The sequence below is a fragment of the Ursus americanus genome, chromosome 24, assembly GCF_024610735.1.
Source record: "Ursus americanus isolate L20-20 chromosome 24, mUrsAme1.1.p, whole genome shotgun sequence".
Classification (NCBI taxonomy): domain Eukaryota; kingdom Metazoa; phylum Chordata; class Mammalia; order Carnivora; family Ursidae; genus Ursus; species Ursus americanus.
Window position 1 is genome coordinate 39,509,840 of NC_142150.1, and position 18,791 is coordinate 39,528,630.

Sequence of the window (18,791 nt, forward strand, 5' to 3'; positions counted from 1 at the left end):
GAGGGAGGTACAAGATCTGGTGAGGCCTGGAGGCTGGGAGGGCTTCACAGAGGAGGTGACATTTGAGCTGAGGCTGGAGGGAGGCAGCTGCACAGCTTCAGAGAAAAGGAGAGGCATGTAGGGAGGGGCACAGCAGGGGCACGGGAGGGGCACGGGCAGGCACTGTGGAAGGTCTAAGGAGTCTGAGCATGGCCTGGGGCAGGGTGAGGAGCTGCCGGGGTTGGGGAAGGACGAGGTTGGCTCTGCCTGACGCTCAGCAGGCTGGAGCGAGGGCCAGCACTGGACTGAGCCAGGGTGTGGAGCTGGATGCTGGGGGGGGGGGGGTCCAAGTGGAGTCTCTGGGGCACACAGACACTTCTTCCTCTTCCTGGCCACCCCCACTGCTCCTGTCGGGCAGCACCTTGTTAAAAGAACGGCCCCCACTTTGAGGGCCAGGCATGGCATAGCGGGCTTGTGCTGGGGCCCATAATATTTTTAGTGACCCCTGAAAATGTAATTTCTTTTAAAATTAGAAGAGGAGGGGCGCCTGGGTGGCTCAGTCCAACTCTTGGGTTCGGCTCAGGTCAGGATCTCAGGGTCATGGGATCAAGTCCCGCCTCCGCTGACTGGGGAGTCTGTTTGAGATTCTCGCCCCCCTGCCCCCCCCCACGTGAGCTCTCTCTCTCTCTCAAATAAATAAGTAAATCTTAAAAAAATTAAAAATAAAATCAGAAGAGTAAATGAACTTTGAGTTTGAAATTATTTTTAGTATATAACGTTAATATATTTTGTCTTTATGCCAACAAACTCATAAAATCAGCTTCTAACATACATTTTTGTAATGTTTGGTATTAATTGTTTTATGTATTTAAGTGGTTCTCTGGCTAATATATTTTGATAGAGAAAGGGCCCACAACGGCAGACGTGCCGGGGCCTAGGCCGGGTAAGTTCCGACTCACACTGACTTTTTCAACCCTTACCCTGTGTGGAAGGGATGTTACCAACGCATTTTACAGATGACCAAGCTGAGCCATAGAGAACAATCTTCTCGCAATGCAAAATTGAGCATCTCCTGTTTTACCCACCCTCCGGTGTCCTGATGAAACCCTCCCAAAGCTCCCTTGTGTTCTCAGGATGAAGAACTGGCCCCTAGGGGCGCCTGGCTGGCTCAGGCAGTAGAACACGTGACTCTTGATCTATGAGTCATGAGTTCGAGCCCTACGCTGGGGATAGTGTTTATTAAAAAAAAAAAAAAAGGACTGACCCCTAGTATGGGGCCCATTGGCTCCTCCCCTCCTCCCCTTCCCTGCATCTCCCCCTGGGCCACACTCCGGGTCCTCAAACTGGCTCCGTTTCCTCCAGCCCCAGGGCCTTTGCATGGGCTGGCGCCTCTGCCTGGAGGAGACCTCCAACATCCCCCACCCCGAGAGTGATGCTTGAGGGGCCCACCCAGCTCCCCGTGGGCTCCTTTGGGCCACAAAGCACTGCCTCCAGCCTCTTTCCCTCCCAGGTCAGTGCTTGCTGCTTGACCTCCCCAGTGCTGTGAGTGTCATTCACACTTGTCCCCGGCTCCCAGAACAGAGCTCCGTGCACAGCAGGCGAGCCCCAACGATTTACTGACTGAACCACCGGGTTAGGGACTATGCCCAGAGCCACTCAGCCAGGCCACCCTGGCGTCTGCCCGGCTCTGCAGCCATCAGGACTTGCAGAAGAGCCCACCGGAGGGGCCCTCCGGAGGCAGGACCTGGGTGGGGGGTGTGCAGGTGACAGGACTTGTCCAAGGGCAGTGGCAGGAGGCCACGGAGGAGCTGCCCGGGTCATCCCGACACATCCTCCAGCCCAGGGTGTGGGAGGCGAGGGGGCATTGTGCGGGGGCTGGGCTGCCAGAGAGGAGACCCAGTGACCCGAGGAAAGCGCTGAGCAGGTTACTGAGCTGGGGAGAGGCTGGGTGAGCGGGCGGGGCGGTGACTTTGAGCGGTCACAGCCCCTCTGTGTGCTGAGGCTGCTGCAACCGCTGCTCCAAACACCTTGTCCGGTTTCCAATGCCTGCGGGGAGGTGGGGGCTGCTCCCCCAACCCCCAGCCCCTCAGCCCACTCCCCTCCACCCTCCCTCAGGAGGCTAGATCTCACTTCCTACCCTTCGAGGAATACACATCCAGCCCCTACTATGTGCCAGGCTCGGCGGGCACAGAGCTCATTATCCAGGAGGCAGACAGTTGAGAAACAACAGGACAGGAATGAACTCGAACAAGGATTACCATTTGTGTGAGAGGTTACGAAGGCAGGAGAGACTGGCTGGCCAGCGAGTGGGAGTGGGGTGGGGATGATCCGGAAGGAGTCAAGGATCTGCTGAAGGTAAGGAGCCAGCTGTGAGGGGCACCCCCCAGGTGGGGGGGGGGACAGCCTGTGCAAAGGTCCTGAGGCAGAGTGAGGAGACCACTGTAGCGGAAGCAGAGTGAGTGGGGCAGAGAAGTAGGAGAGAAGGTCAGAGGCGATGGGGGCAAGAGTGGCTCAGGGTGGGCATGATGGGGACCTGCAGGCTACTGCATTGAGCAGGTGTTCCCCCCCCCAGGCCTGGAGCACCCCCAATGCCTGTGCATGTCCCATCACTACTGTTTCATTGCAGCCACCCCGTGCCTGGCTGAGCCCCCACTGCCCCCCAGTACCCCAGAGTCCGGCACAGCGCCTGGTGCCTCCAAGGTGACGGCTGACCACCAGACCGCCGACTGGCCGGTAGCCCCACAGCCCTGCCCGGAGGTTTAGGGGAACAGGCTTTGTTCTTGGGACCCCAGCGCCATCCCTGCCCCCACTTCCTGCAGGCCTGCGGTGGGTATCCGTGTTACTTGAGGGTGAGTTGTTTAAAACACGCTTTAGATTAGAAATGTCCCGCAGATGGAATAAAATGTGACATGTGCTGAATTTTTGAAGATAAAACAAGAGACTTCAAAGGCATCTCAAGCTGTGAAAGCAGTTGCCGTGTTTGACAGACTCTGTCCCCCAGGCCAAGGTCACTGTCCTCTGAGGTGGGGCTGCCGGGGGTGGGGGGGGCGGGGGATGTGAGGCTTACTGGACATTCCCCAGGCTGGGGGGCAGGGGACTTATGGGGGGCACGGGGGCTCACATTTATCAGTACCCATTGCAGGCTTTCACATGGGACCTCTGCTGATCATCTTAACATAGGTCTAGTACATGTGGACACACCCTGTTGACAGATGGGGACTCACCCTGTTGACAGATGGGGAAACTGAGGCACAGAGACGCAAAGTGATCTGCTCAAGGCCACCACCCTTAGTAGGAGAAGCCACCATCCTTGTGCTTTGCAAATCTGCTCCTGAAACCCCCAGCTGTGATCTTGGGTCCCCTGGGGCCTCGGGCTCCTCATCTGTGGGGTGGAGAGATCAGCTGACTGAGCCCTTTGTGGGGCATAGATGATAGAGTTTAAAATGGCTATAAAACTGGGCGCCTGGCTGGCTCAGTCGGAAGAGCACGCAACTCTTGATCTCGGGGTTGTAAATTCGAGCCCCACGTTGGGTGGAGAGATTACTTAAAAATAAAATATATATATTTTTTTTAAGATTTTATTTATTTATTTGTCAGAGAGGGAGCACAAGCAGGGGGAGCATCAGAGAGAGAAGCAGACTCCCTGCTGAGCAGGGAGCCTGATGCAGGGCTCGATCCCAAGACCCTGGGATTATGACCTGAACCGAAGGCAGACACTTAACCGACTGAGCCACCAGTTGCCCCTAAAAATAAATTCTTAAAAAAAAAAAAAAAAAAAAAAAGCCTGTAAAATCGTTATATCCTCAGGACTTCACAGCGGCAGCGGCTATGGGGGCTGGGGTCCCTGGTCAGCCAAGGAAAAGGGGGTCAGCCTGCTAACGGGCTGGATTAGTAATCTCAACAGCAGCTTCTTCTTATCAAGGTTTGCTCACCAGCTTCCTGGGGAGAGCCGTGAGGGCCTTGCAGATTGTGTGGCTCCCATTTACAGATGGGGAAACTGAGGCTCAGGTAAGTCTGTGGCCCAAGGCCACACAGGTTAGGGTGGTGGACAGAGGGTTTGAATCCTGTTGGCCTGCCTGGAGCCTGGGCCACTCAGCCAGATCTGGCTTGTCTGCCCTCAGCACTGAGCCCCCACTCCACCTCCTCTGAGAGGAACTCTGTGATTCCGTAAATCTGCTGGGAGCCGTACGAAGCTGGGCCCCCCTTCCAGGGTTTCCCTTTCCCACTGGCCCTGTGTCAGGCTCCCTTTGCCATGTCTCCTGAACCTTGGAAGGGACTCCCCCAGTCCTGCCCCACACCTCCTGGCCCCCATCCGTGGTCCCACCTCCAGGTCTACCCCAGGTGGCCCTCCCCCACACCTCTGCCTACAAAGGCCACCCTGTCGGTCATTTAAGCTCAAAGCAGGTGCCCTGGCTGTGGTTCCTGCGGGCTTGCGCCTCTTCTTTGTCCCCCTCCTGCCTGGGTTTCTTGGGCTCTGCCCCTGGAGACCCAACCTCCCAGCCATCCGCCCGCAAGCTGGACCCCAAGCCCTTGGAGCCTCAATGTCCCTCAACACCCACTCTCCAAGCCCCGTTCCCAGGCGACTTCCACTTATTGGTATTTTTGTTATACAAGACATTCATGTTGATTGCCCCAAATTGGATAACATACATAAACAAAAAGCAAAAGAAAGTGAATCACCCATTAGCCCATCAAGCAGTTTCAGCTATAGCCCCTGTCCATATTTTCCTGCAGGACCTCTTTAAAGAAAAACAAAAAATAGTTAATAACGCATTTATCGAGCAAATCCTCTAGGCCAGGCACTGGGCCAAGTGTTTCCAGTGGATTCTTTCATCTTTCCCTCCCCCCAGAGCCCAGCGAGACGGTACTATTCTTTTTCCCACTTTACAGATGAGGAAAGAGAGTCAGGGCGAGGTGGCGTGACTTGCCCAAGGTCACGCAGCTGGAAGATGGGGGAGCCGGGGTTTGAAATTGGCAGTTCGATTTCTAAGCAAGGGCTGCCGAAGGCTGCAGCACTGGGGGGACCCCGGCTGCCTGGGCCTCCCCTCCCCCAGGAGCCAGGGGACCGGCGCTCACAGCCGCACCATTAGCATAACCATGAGCATCCCTGAAACCCAATTACCAGGAGATGGCTTGGGCCCCAGCCAGCCGGGTGCAGTCTCCATCTCGGCAGGAATGAGGGGCTGGGGCCGAGGGAGCCCTGGCGGGTGGGAGGGTGGATAATGGTGTGTGTGTGTGTGTGTGTGTGTGTGTGTGTGTGTGTGTGTGTGTCCGGGGTGGGGGAGGAGTAAGAGGCCCCTCTTCCACTGCTGGGATCAGTGTGAGGAGGTCCCCAAGGCAGCCTTGACCCCTCTGCTCAGCCCCAGGAGAGCAGGCCTCAGGGTCCCAGGGTCCTCCGTCCCCAGCTTGCTGGGTGACCCCAGGCAGCCCCTTGCCCTCTCTGAGAGTCCGTTTTCTTCCTGAAAGGAGAAAACCCAGGTGTTTTCAAGCAGCACACAAACCATGGGCTTGGAGAAGAAGAGTGTTGGCTCTGAGCAGGCCGACTGGGGCCCTGTTTCTAACTTCCCCAGGAGGCCCTGCCACGGACCCCGCCCTCTTGGGCTGCCCCTCCCCCTCCAGGCCGTCCTCTCCTGATCCTTTTCTATTTTTTTTAAAGACGTATTTATTTTTTTTTAGGGAGAGAGAGAGAAGAGAGTGCGCACACGCGTGGGGGGAAGGGCAGAGGGAGAGAGAGATCAAGTCTCTGAACTCGATCTCACCACCCTGAGATCATGACCTGAGCCGAAACCAAGAGTCCGATGCTTAACCCACTGAGCAGCCCAGGCGCCCTTTTTCTACTGACTTCAGACGCGGGAAAGCTAGGCAGGCACATGCCCGGGCGCCCCGCCCCCGGCAGGCGCACCCAGCCCGCCCCCTCCCCCAGCACAACAACGTCACGGAAGAAATCAAGCCCTTCCCCCACCTCCAGGAGAATTCGCTGCCTTGAATTTGGCAGGTATTTTCTTTAGAGTTTTACTCTGTATGCCCCTCAGCAAGACATGACCTTGGTCTGTTGTCTTTAAAAAGGGGAGCTTCTGGGATCGGCTGTTAGGGTTCCCTGGGAGATGCACCCAGGCAGAGCCACGGGGCTCCAGCGTCCGTCTTCACTGCTGTGTAATATGCTGGGCCCCGGCGGGCCCACCTGCTTCACCATCCTCCCACTGACCACCAGTCAGGAGCACCCGGGTTTGTCCTGGGGGGCATCTTGCCATCCCGCAGACACGCCCGCCGCAAGTTCTCTCCTGCACACATATGCCTGGCGGGGGGCTGAGGGGTTGTGGGAGATGCACATCTTTAACTTGACTAGTTATTGCCAAATTGCTCTCCAAAGTGGTTGTTCAGATGATCGTTTTAAAATATAAATTAGATCATGTCACTTTTCTGCTTAAAACTCTCAAATAGCTTCCTATTACACTTAGACTGAAATCCATATTCCTCTCCACAAATGCATGGCCGCATACCACACTCCCCCCCCCCCCCCAGTGTCCTGGCCTCTTTTCTCTTCCTTGAATAGATCTGATTCTTTTATGCTCCAGGACCTTTGCACATACCGCTCCCTTTTTCCCCCGCACACTCTTCCAGCTCTTTCCAGACTGGCTTCCTTCTCATCGTTCAGGTCTCTGTGAAAATGGCATCTCCCCTAAGAGGCCTCCTCTGACCCCCCAACTAAAGTGTCTCCCGCCCTAGTTCTCTTCTCACCTTGTTTATTTTGGAGACCACACCTTGGTCCCGTCATGATCTTGTCTACGAATTTGTTTTCTGGTTTTATTACCAGCATGGCAGCCTATGGGGAGGACCTAGTCTGCCTTGTTCATTCCTGGGCCGCAGAGGCCAGCACAGGCCTGGCACCGAAGACCTACCCTTAGTACCATTCATTCCTTCAATAGACATTGATTTGTCCTCTTGTCACAATGTCCGGAGGGATGAATGAGCTCCGTGTGTTAGGGAGGGTGAGCTGTGGGGGAGGCAGTTCTGCAGAGGGGAGTGTGGTCAAGTTGAGGGCAGAGGGTCAGCCAGACCCAGGGGGCTGTGATCCATCTCCCACGGTGGGGAGCCATGGCAGGTGCCGGAGCAGAGCGGGAAGCAGCAAACTCAGGATTGCACTTGAGAAAGACCCCCCTCAGAGCTGAGGGGGAGAAGACTGGCGGGGGTGGTCTTGGAGGCAGGAGCAGCGGGGAGGGTTGGGGGAGGGTGGTGGTGGCTGAGGATGGGTAGACAGAGGGCCAGCAGAGGTAATGCTGAACCCACAGGGACTAATTAGAGAACCGTGGGAGACAGGATTGGATCGGGCATGGGATCGGCTTCCAAATATGGAGCAACTGGGTCAATGGAAGGAAACAGTGGGGGCCCCCCCCCACCCTCCTGATGCCCCCCTTCCGCCATGGCAGGAAGCTGGGAGGGGGCCCTCCCCATGATTTCAGAGAGGGTAGCGGAAATCTGAGGCTCCTCCTTGGATCCTGGCAAGGCACCGTTGGCCTAGCGCAGGCCCTCCCCGTACAGATGGAAAACTGAGGAACCAGCCCAAGACCACACAGCTGGGTCCTTACCCTTGTCACTTCTGGGATATTAGGGGCTGGACGGAGGCCAGACATCCCCTTCTCAGAAGAGAGGCAGCTACTGCTCGCGGCACAGAGAATTTGAGTTAGACACCAGGAGGGACTTAGAAACTTTACCCACCAGACACAGCCCAGTCCCGCCTGCCTCCGCCCTCTGTGACTCTCAGGCCACAAGGCCGGGCAGGTGGCTCAGTCAAGGTCACTCAGCCAAGGGGAGGCAGTTCTTTTTTTTTTTTTTTTTTTCAGATTTTATTTATTTATTTGCCAGAGAGAGAGCACAAGCAGAGGTAGAGGGAGAAGCAGGCTCCCTGCTGAGCAGGGTGCCCGCTGTGGGACTCGATCCCGCGACCCTGGGATCTTGACCTGAGCTGAAGGCAGACACTTAACTGACCGAGCTGCCCAGGCGCCCCAACAGGGGGCAGTTCCATCTGGCTCTAAAACTGGTGTTCCTTTGGCCGGGAGGCCAGGAGGCTCACTGGCAGGGCCAGGTGGGGTGGGGGTGAGGAGTCCTTGCTGTCTCCCATCCCAGACCCTGAGGGTTGGGGAGCCCAGGGCGCCCCCTGTGCTGTAGGCCTCAGGGTGGCCATCTCCCCACCCCCAGGCCACATCCTGTGAGCACAAGATAGGACCCCAGCCTGACTCCTGCGCTGGCTGCCTCAGGCCCGCTCTGGGCTGAGCCATCGCCCCTTCTCTCCATCCTCCTGCTCTCCCAGCTGGGGCTCCACTCCTAGGAGGGAGGAGAGGAAGGAAGGGGAGGAGGATGGCAGTAGCAGCCATTGGTATGCGAGGCCGTGCCTCAGCCCCTCCAAAGCCCAGCCTTTCTGCTCAGCTCTTTAAGAATCCCTCCTTGCCGCGTGGTGGTTGCTGGGCAACGACCCCCCCTCCCCCCAGCCCATGGCTGGTGCCCTCTCCCCTTCTCCCCTCTCCGGCTCCTCCCAGCACCCCATCTCAGCAGTACACTTAGCTCAGAACCTGCCAGGCCTGGCTGCACCTGTGGATAGCAGGTGAGGGAGCCCTGGGCCACCAGGACTCGGGGAGGGGGCCCCGAGCTCAAGACACCCCATCTGCACACTCCCACTGGTACCCCCCCCACCACCCGCATATCTTCAGTGGCTGGAGTTGCCCTGAGGTGTTGGAGCCTGTTGGAGGGACAGAGAGAACCCAAGAGGAAGGGGCCAGGAGCTGTCCGAGTCCCCCGGGAGGTGGCCTGCAGGGGCATCAGGCCCCAGGAGCCCCTGTGTGGTGGAGTAGACAGAGGGAGTAAACTTGGACTGGGCCAGGGGGTGGGGGAAGGGGGAGGTGAAGAGGAGGACAGAGTTTGGAGCCCCTAAAAAGGGGCTCTGCAGGGGGTCAGGAGACACACAGCGCTGGAGTAGGGGTGTCACTGGGGGCAAGGGTCCCAGCAGGAGTGTCTGAGGCTCCAATCTCAAAACCCTAGGTGGGGGTTCTCTCACCCCTCCGTCCTCCACCCTGCCCTCCCCTTCTCCGTCCTCAGGCCCTTTGGCTTCCCTAAATCTTGGGCATGTGCCTTCCCTTTGCCCCCACAACTTCCTTCCTGATCAGGCCTGCACTTCCAGCCTCACCTCTGCTTCGCCTCTCCACACCCTCTGCCCTCCACCACCAGCCACCAGCCACCCCCACCAACCTTGGCGCATGCCTTCCCTCCACCTGGACCGCCCTTCAAGACACAATTCCCTTCTCCTTTCCTGAACTTGGGATGTGTGTAACAGGTGAATGATAGCCAGAGTCAAGAAATGCTCAAATCACCATAAAACGCATTACCTCTGCTGGGAATAATAGCTGGGGAGGGAGGGAGGGGGAAGCAGCCCCGGGTGTCTGGCAGAGACGAGGGGTGGGGGGCAGTGATGTCATTTGTGGGGAGAAGAGGAGGCTCCCAAGGGAGAGCCGGCTCATCAGAGACGAGCCTCCTCGGTCCTGCCAGGGCTGGGGAGGGGGAGCCGGCTCGCCACCCTTCTCCCCTCTGTCCAGTTGGCTGGAAGGGTGTCTGGCCCCCTCCCATCTCGGGGGCTGTTGCCAGTTTGAGGGATCACAGTTGGCCTTGGGCGGCTCTGTCACTATCGCCTTACTGGGCTGTTTTGGATTAGCCTGAGGCCCGGCAGGTGCTGGGGACACTCAGGACCGTGGGGGACCCAGGCCTCGGCCTCCAGCTGCTCACAGTCGGTTTGGGGAGACAGACGCTCAGAAGGCCCCCATCAGCGAACGCCGTCTCGTATTAGCTTAGATTCTTCGAGGCAGCACACAGGCGGCCAGCCCGCACCCACACCCGCCTGCAGAGATGTCAGTGTTGTCCAGCAGATGAAGAACGGAGGCCCACACATCGCACATGAGCACAGACAGGGCGAAGTGCCCCCGCCGAGAACTGGAGGGGGCAGAGAGAACAAGGGGACCTCACTAGGGAAGGAGGGGCTCGGCTCGGCTGGGGGGGGGTCTGGGAGGACAGGACCGTGGGGTCCTGGACTGAGGGGTGAGGAGCAGTTGGCTTGCCCCCCCCTGCCCCCCCCCACCTCCGGAGAGGTGGACAATTGCAGGGAAGTGAGGCAGGGAGCGGGGAGTTCCTGCCCTGGCCCGCAGCTTCCCCAGACTTTTCCTTGGCCCACCTGCTCCCACTGCTGTCCTTAGGAGATGCTGGCTCTGTCCCACTGGCTTTGTCTCCGCTGTGCCCACTCCCGGGGGCGCCCTCTCAAGGACATCCTCAAGGGCTAGGGGCCTTGCCCCCTTGCTCTCCCTGAACTTCAGTCCTGGGGCACACGGCGTCACTCCTGTACACATGGGGGGAAGCCCCCACCTTTGTGCGGTGCAGGATGGGAAGGTTTAGCGCACGGTGGTGAGAGGGGGATTCTGGTGGCATCAGGACACGGATCAGAGAAGTCCAAGAAGCTGATGGAACTTTCTGGCGAGGGCTGGTCCATTTGGCCAGGTGTGTGCAGCCAGCCTGCCCCTAGGCCACGTGCCTGTGGTTCATGGGGCGTCATGCAGGGGCCAAAGTCTGGGAGACAGGCGGGACAGGTTTTCAGTGACAGATTCTCTGCGCCCCCCCGCTCCAGTGCCCCCAGACCCAGAGGACCATGGGATCTTGGAGGGCAGTGATCTCTAAGACCAAGAACTGTCCTCGGGACATCGGATGAGCAGATTCCAGGTCTGAGAGAGGGGGCAGAAACTCCGGTGGGAGGATGGAGGTCCACCCCTCCCTGAAGATGGCGCCCCAACTGTGGCCTGTGGGGGAAGCTGAGCTTCTGAGCATCGGCTCTCTGCCCTCCCAGTGGCGCTGACCCCTGACCACTACCCTGTGGGCCTTTGTTCCCAGACAACCAGAACAAAGCCCGGGGCGAAGGGGTCCCTGGTAATGCCCCCTGACCACCAGTGGGGCCACTCTCTTCCCCCCAAGAGTCAGGTCAACCCTTCCTCCACCCCCAGCCCAGAAGAGGCCCAAACAGCACCCAGCATAGCACATCCTTGGGTGACGACAGTCTAACCGCGGTGAGTCCTGTGGCCACAGCTTCACGGTGTGTAAGGCACTCCCCTCTTGGGACCTCACCACCTGTCACACTAGCCCGAGGAGGTCTGGGATGACCCCAACAAGAGGAGAAAAGTGAGGCACAGGGATAATGCCCAGGGCCTCCAGCGGGTAAGCGGGGAGGTGGTGAGCAGACTCCAGGTCTGGGGGCTCCTGAGAGCACAGGCAGGTGGCAGGAGGCAGGGGTGCGTCCAGCAGGGCTGGGGTGACCTTGGCTGCCCAGTGGTGGGGCCCGCCGCACCTGGCTGAGGACGCCGCCCGGGGTTATTGCCATCCTGGGAATGGAGGAGCTGGGGCTTGGCGAGCCAAGGTTGAAGCCACAAATCGTCCCTGGGTGACTTGTGCCGCCTCCTGCTGAGCCCAGGAGCCCCTGAGCCCACGTCTGAGAGCGCGTGGTTCTAAGCAAGTGCAGTCCTCCGGGGCCAGGGCCCCATCCCAGGCACCACCCACTGTGCCCTCAGAGAGCCCCGCAGCACATGGGGGAGGGCTCGGGGGGGCTCGGGAAGCATCTGTTGAATGAACAAGTGACCCTTCAGAATCTTATGACTGGTAGTGTCCCTGCTGTATTTACACGCCTCCCTGGCACCCTACTCCTTTCAGGAGCAAGGCCAGACTCCCCAGGCTCGTTCAAAGCCCCGCGCACCCCCAGGTCTGGATGACATCAGTCCCGTCATCTTCTCTTCCACCACGGCCCCCAGCCCCCTCTCCCCAGCTCCCACCAAGAACTCCTGATCTCCAAACCCCGGGCCCTTTCGTGTCACAGCCCCTGGGAACAAAGGTGGAATGAGCTTCTGGTGTCTGCCCAGAACATTCCACCCGACCCTCCAGGACCCAGCTCAAGAGCTACCTCCTCGGGGAAGTTGTCCTTGAATGCTGCAGCTGACTTGGCCCCTGTGCTGTGTTTCTGCAAGGTCCCGCTAAGCTGTCACTGTCCGGGGGACCAGCCCTCCTGCTGTATTTCCAGCTTGGTTGGGGGGGGGGCAGGGTCCAGCAGGGCAATTCGCTTTTGGTCTTTGGTGCCTCCAAAGTGCCCAGCACACCGCGGACCTCCATCAATATTCCCTGAACTGTGTGCGGCCACCACCCACGGCTGAGCAAGGGATGGTACATCGGCTGGGCGGAATACCATGCAGCCATTAAAACCACAATTACGAAGATGGTATTTTGATATCTAACGGCCACAGACAGAGCTAGAGCTATCCCACCCATTCCACTCGGAGGCACTGAGTGGAAAGGGGCCCCTCCTATAAAGGATTCAGTTTAGAAGAGGGGGGAGACACGGCACCTAATTCCTAAGCAACGGGCTATGCGCCCGGATGGAGGCACGAGGGAGCCCCGGGGCTCCAGGTCCATCTGGGGGTCTGGGGAGGCGGAACGGAAACCACAGCTCTGTACAAATCACAGCCGACAGTGCATGGACAAGCCTGGAAGGGAGCGGAGGAATGGGGCTGTTGACGCCACAGGGCGGTGGCATTGTGGGTGATTTTTCTTTCCTTTATTGTTGGTTTAATGTTGTTTGGGCAATAAATAAAAATTGGGAGAAAAAATAGCTGTTTGGTGAATTGAGCAGAAAGCAGTACAAGGAAGAGAGGGAGTTAAGGGGAGGGAAATGACGAGGGAGAGGTGAGGCGGGAGAGGCCAGAAGGGCAAAGGCAGGGGTGTTCACCTGAGGACTGAAGTGGCAGCCTCAGGCAAGGCCTGCGTCTGCTCCTGGGCTGTGGGCAAGGGGGAGGGGAGAGCACAGGAGGCGAAGGTGGGGGGGAGTGGGGAGAGGGGTTGTATCCCTTATAGACACCTTCCCTCAGGGAGAATCTGGGAAGGCATCCCAGAGGAGGGGTGGCAGGGCTAGGCCTGGAAGGACAGCGAAGAAAAGAGTGTGATGCACCCCTGGAAGCATCTCACAGGGGCCTGGCATTGGGACAGTGGATGGGAGACACGGTGACAGGTCTTGGGGGAGGGGTCCCAGTCAGATTGTGGGGAGTCTGGGCGGGGACCTGCCTGCAGTGGGGCCTTGGGGGAGGGGGTATCTAGGCAGAGGCAGGGGCTCACTCAGAGCAACCCATCAGGGAAATGGATGGCAGGACGGGATGACGGAGCTTGGTGACAAGGTCTGAGCAGGCCTGAGGCTGGGGAGGCAGAGTTCCTTAATATCCTACAGAATGCCAAGAGCGCTGGGACTTTCCAGACTAAGAGGAGGGAGGTCTGGTCCACCCACCCCCACACACACACCAGACCCCCCCACACACACAACAGGTGCTGACATTTCCCAAGTCCCTAATGAGTGCCAGGTACTGCCCTCCCCACCTTTCCATTCCAGGTCTCCTTCAAGCCCCACAGAAACTCTTGGAGGTTAGGCTGTTAATGCTCCCATTTTACAACAGAGGACACTGAGGCTGGGAGAGGTTAAGTAACTTGCTCAAGGTCACAAACTGCCAGTGAGGGGAAGGGCGGGGCTGGGATCAGACTGGGGCACTTCCCCACTTAGGCAGCTGCGTGGAGCACCCCACAGGGGACCGATCGGGTGTTTAGAGCAAGGCAGATGAGGGGGTTCCCCATGGGGAAGGGGCAGGGAGGAAGCGGATACCTTGACAGGAAGAGTAGGGGGTGGGTACCTGTTTGTGAATGAATGCACCGGTGGACATGAATGAATGAATGAATGAATGAGTGGTTGGAAAGATGGATGAATGAGTGGGTGCAGGGAGGAGCGGTGTAAGGGGAGGCGGCACGTGAGGGAGAACCCCTTTCTCTCCCCGGCCCCGCCCGGGAGCTGGAGGCTGGCTTTGGAAACCTCCCTCTTCGCCCCCGGCGGGTTAGCTCCCCAACCTCCTCCCATCAACCCCCTCCCCGCCCCCAGCCATTTTAGCCGAGGGCAGGGGGAGGAGGACGCGGAGGCCGTTCCTCCCCGGCTGGGCCCGAGTCCCCGCGCGGCGGCGTAGCCTCCCGCGCCGGGTCCCGTTGGCCAGTGCGCAGCGCGGTGCCCCCGCCCCCGTCGCCTCCTCCCCGCCCTCCCCCCTGCCCCCCCCCCCGCCTGCTGCTTCCCCCCCTCCCCTCCCTCCCCGCTCGCGCTCGCACGCACGGCCCCCGCCGCCGCCGCCGCCGCCGCCGCTGCCGCCGCCGCGAGGGGAGAGGCGGCCGCACAGCCTGGTTCCCCGCGCCCTGCTCGCCGCCGTCACTCGCGCAAGCACCGCTGCTGGCCCTCGCCCCGCGGAGCGCACCCACCCGGGCACACGCACCCCGGCCGCCGGGCGCACCTCGCGCACGCCCCCCGCGGCTCTGCCGGGCGCCCGAGCTGGGCAGATGCGCCGCCGCGCGCCCCCCGCCCCGGGCCCGCCACCGCGCTCCGCCGCGCGCCGGGGGCACCTCTCGCGGGCCCCCCTGGGCGCAATCCGGCTCCGGTTCCCGCCCGCTCCTTGGAATAACCCCTGAGGCTTCAGCCGTCGCCGCAAAGTTTCCCGAGGAGACCCGCCTCCCCGGCCGCTGCGCAGGTAAGGAGGGATGCATGGGGCGGGGGCCGGGGTCCGCGCGTGCGGGACAGGGCGCCGGGGCCGGCGGGGCGGGGGCCGGGAGTGCGCGGAGGCGCTGCGGGGTCGGGCTACCCCGTTTTGCCCGGGCGCCGCGGGAGCCGCGCAGCCTTTGGGATTTGGGGTGGGGGGCCCGGGTCGACAGCCGAGCGCCCGCGGCGCTGGTCCCGCCGCGGGGAGGCGCGGGGTGCGCGGCCGGCGGCTCCACTCTCCCGAGCAGAGGCTGGAAAGGGCGGGGGCTCTATGGGAGCCCCAGCCCTCGCCCTCGCTGCGCCCCCAGGGAGGCGGCCCGGCTCGCAGGGGGCGCTAGGCTGGGCTGGCCGGTTCCGGCTCCGGCCCCACACCCGGGAACCAGAGGGTTAGGGGCGCGCGGAGAGAGGCAGCCGGCCGGCCCGGGCGCCTCTCCCGTCCCCACCATCCGCGTGAGTCACGGTTGGAGCGAGGTTTTATTTTTAAAACGACTTCAAGGGGGGCATAAGCTCCAACTTCCCTCCCTATGCGCGCTGTGGACTGTCAACCCTGTGTGGGGCCGGGGGCCTGGGCGGTGCACCTGGTGGGTGGAACGGGCTGGGGGGCAGCCGTGCTAGAGGCGGGGGGCAGAGGGGTGCCCCCCCAAGCTGGTTGCCCGGCGCGGCCCCTCCTCCCTGGGGCTGGAGGCCCAGGGGTGAAAGGCTGGGGAGTGTTGTTGCCCAGCTGCAGGGAACGTGGCTGATCAGAGCTCTCCCAGGTGGAGAAAGTTGTGGAGCTGGGATATCAGGGGGCTGCCCCAGGCTTCCCAAGCCTGAGGGCTTCCAGGCTCTCTGGGGTGTGTTGTTTTAAGAGAATACAGCCCAGCTGAGGTATGCCAGGCCCCTGTGGCCACAGCCAGAGCCCTGATGTGAATAAATAAAGCTGAGGCTGGGGGCAGAGGGCCGGGATGGCTGGGTCCTTCACTGCCCTGCCCCACCCTGGCCCCTGCATCCTCAGGAAGCACAGAGGACAGCCCCTCCGGTCCCCCACCCCAGGTGGCTTAGGAGTTGGGGAGAAGGCTGCCGGGGTGGGGGCACAGAGCCCCGCAGGATGCAGGATGCCACTGGCAGAGGGAGGTGGGTTGTGGCATGCCCCTCTGCCCAGCAGCCATGGAGAAGGTGGCCACACTCAGGGGCTCCAGGCTCAGGTTTCCGGAGTGAAAGCCAACTGCATCTCTTCCTGCCAGCCCCAGGAGGAGAGGCACAAACATCACCTGTCAGCTGGTGCCGACTCCGTGGGCGACTGTTCAGGGCTTCCTCAGAGGTTTAAAATGGAAATGGCCTGAGCTGCCAGGGCCAGCGCCCAGGAGGGGACGTTGCCCAGCTGGGCAGGCAGCGAGGCGGCCCTGGTAGGCTTGAGGGGCTCGAGGAGCCAAGGGGCTGTCACATCCTGGCTGGAGGGCCAGCCACGGGCAGGTCTGAGAGTAGGGGAGGAAGGCAGACTGGAACGTGTGGATGTGGGGGGAACACATGTGCCCCCCTGGCCCCATGATCTCACAGAGGCCCAGAGACTGGACACTTCCGTGCAAAGCCTCCCCAGCGCGAGTTTAAGCCAGGCGTGCCCCGGGGGCTGCTGCACTACGGCGTCTTCCTCTAGACCACGCGCGGTCGGTGGTGGGCCCTTGCTTTCCTACCTACGGGTTGCAAGTCCCTCCACCTCTCTGAGACTCAGTTTCCCCTGTTGGTAAATGGGGTCAACTGTCCCTTCCACCTGAGGCTGAGCCTGGGGGGGTTGGGACTACATTATAAAATGAGGTGAGATGGACAGATGTCCCGCTCCTGGGCGGAAGGGGTCCCTGAGTACCAAGTGCACATGAAAAGGCCTTGGAGGGCTTGGGGGGTCAGATTCCCTCCCCGCCAGGGGGCTGTTGGTGGATTGCAGCCTGACCCTGACCGTCAGCAGCAGCACCACCCTCCCTGGATCCCCCTCACACTTCCTCCGAGGCCTCCTCTCTAAAGCCCCTGGGAGGCGCACCTAGTTTGTGTCTAAGGAGGCGGTGGGGAGGGGTGCTGCCACCTTCTCACATCACCTGCTGCCAGCGCTCGAGGGGGAGCGAGACGCAGCTCCATGCAGACTGGGGCCTGGTGACTGAGGCCGTGTCACCCGCTGGGTGACCCCAGGCCTGCAGCCTCTGGGAAGCTGCTTCCCTGCCTGCAGAGGGGGATACAGTGGCTGTCCCACTTCATGAGAATGGCAGGGGGCACCTCGAGTACAGGGTAAGGCCATGCACAGAAGATGCGCAGGCTGTGTCTGTACTCGCTTCCAAATGAGCGGAGAGATAGACGCGTGGTCCACGTGGACCTGAAACTCGGGTGTCGAGGGACAGAGAGGCAGGCCTAGAAGCAGCTGACTGCCCATAGGGGCCTCGAGCCGCGGTGGTTGTCAGGAAGCAGGTGCCCTGGTGCAGGGGAGGATGAGGCCCAGGGGTCAGCTGGGACAGAGGCATCGGGTGGAGACAGGAGGTTGGGAGTTTGGTGCTGGGCGGGGCCAGGGGAAGGGGCAGATGGCTCCGGAGTAGAGTAAGCTAAGCGAGTGAATGCCCTGCCCTGCAGTGTGCCTGGCCCCACTGTGTGTCCTCTGGGAACTGGGGACCTATTGGCGGCCACCTCCCCAGCCGGCCAGCCAGGCTGCCCTGGAGTCAGGGCCGAGAAATGTCCTGATCCCAGAGACAGGACCTGTCTGAAGCGGTGCTGGGGGGTGGTGGCTAGGCCAGCCCTTGTGCCCAAGGGTCCTAGGGACTTGTGGTTCCTGGAAGGGATTCTCTGCCCGGCTTGCTGACCTAGAGCAAGTGACTAGATCTTGTGGGGCCTCAGATATCATCCTCTGTAAGGCGGGGTATTAGCGGCACCCACCTTGGGAGCCCCACTCCGGGATGATGCATATGGAGCTCCTAGGCCAGAGTTTATGCCTAGCAATGTGGGGCCCCGCTGGTCTCTACCCCTGGTTCATGAAGGGCTTCTGGCCCGAGGGTCACAGGAAAGACTGACTCGGCCCCCACCCCAGCCACTGAAGCCCACTTCCAGTGGGATGTCCTCCACTTGCCGATAGGGGTGCCAGCTCCAGTACCTGGCCCCAAGTGGCAGTGAGAATGTCCAGGAAGGACGGGGTGAGGCTGAGGGGTTTTTGCCTTGGGGGCCTCACAGGATGAGGCCTGTGGGCCATGAACTGATGTAGGGACCAGGACAGGTGTGAGGGGTGTGGACGTGGCTGGAGGTCCTAAACACTTACAGTGAGGTGGGTGGATGCTTACCCTTAGGGGCGGCTGCCGGGTTTATGGAAAGGCAGGGGTGGCTAAGGCCTCAGGCCCTGGATGCACAGCCCTCTATGGGGTTGGGGTGGGCGTCCCTTCCCCAGAACCTGTGTTGTTCTCCCTGAGACAAAGTTCAGGCTTGCTCCGGCCCTTGGGGCAGTCACCCTGGGAAGGCCGGCATGGTGGGGAGCAAGCCGGACGGCTGGAGGAGACAGGGGAAGGACAGTGTGACCCCGGGGTGCCCCTGGCAAGCTCTGCCTGCCCCCACCAGCCAGTCTGCCATTCTCTAGCAGCAGCTGGAGTGGAGAGGGTTCCACAGAGAGGGGCTGCGTTTGTGCAGGCCTGTGTTTGCCTGCGCGGCGGGTGGATGCCTGTTTACCGCTGCCTGCGGGCCCCCAGAGCCCAGCTGCTCCCTGGGGTCAGCGGCTCTGCAGATGACGTCAGCATTTGGGGGCCTCGAGTCGCCTGTGGAAGTTGTTTGCTGGATTCACCACAGCCCTGGGCTTTGAACTCCCACCGTCAGCTTGCCTGTGCTGCCTCCCACCCCACAGAGATGTGGGGCAGGGGGAGGGGGGAGGCGGGCCATAGGCATTGCTGTGGCAGGTGTGGGGGGGAGCCGGCACCCCGGTCTCCTCTCTCCCTCCTTCCTTACCTCTTCATTTATGGGTTCCTTCCTTCGTTCACCCATTCACTTATTCCTGAGCTAGGTGCTGAGCACGGGTTATGGGCCAGGCACGGTGCTGGGCTCTGGGAAACTAGAGGGAAATGAAAGTAACCCTGAGTCTTGCCCTCAGGGAGCATACAGTTGGGAGTAGGGGCAGACGGTAATCAGAAACTTTCCCTTCCACACAGCAGGAAGTCAGCCCCCTGAGCCCCATGAGGCCGGGTGACAGAGGAGCCCG

General features: G+C 60.7%; 2 protein-coding genes across 2 annotated transcripts in view; one reads left to right on the forward strand and one right to left on the reverse strand.

Annotated features, from left to right (window-relative positions):
* The window catches only part of MACROD1 (mono-ADP ribosylhydrolase 1), a 148,269-nt gene that overhangs the window by 18,306 nt on the left and 111,172 nt on the right, over positions 1-18,791 (reverse strand).
* FLRT1 (fibronectin leucine rich transmembrane protein 1) overlaps positions 14,463-18,791 on the forward strand; it is a 73,175-nt gene continuing 68,846 nt past the window's right edge. Inside the window, exon 1 of the mRNA XM_045775861.2 lies at positions 14,463-14,594. The gene's annotated coding sequence lies outside the window, so the exon portion shown is untranslated. The remainder of the gene's footprint in view (positions 14,595-18,791) is intronic.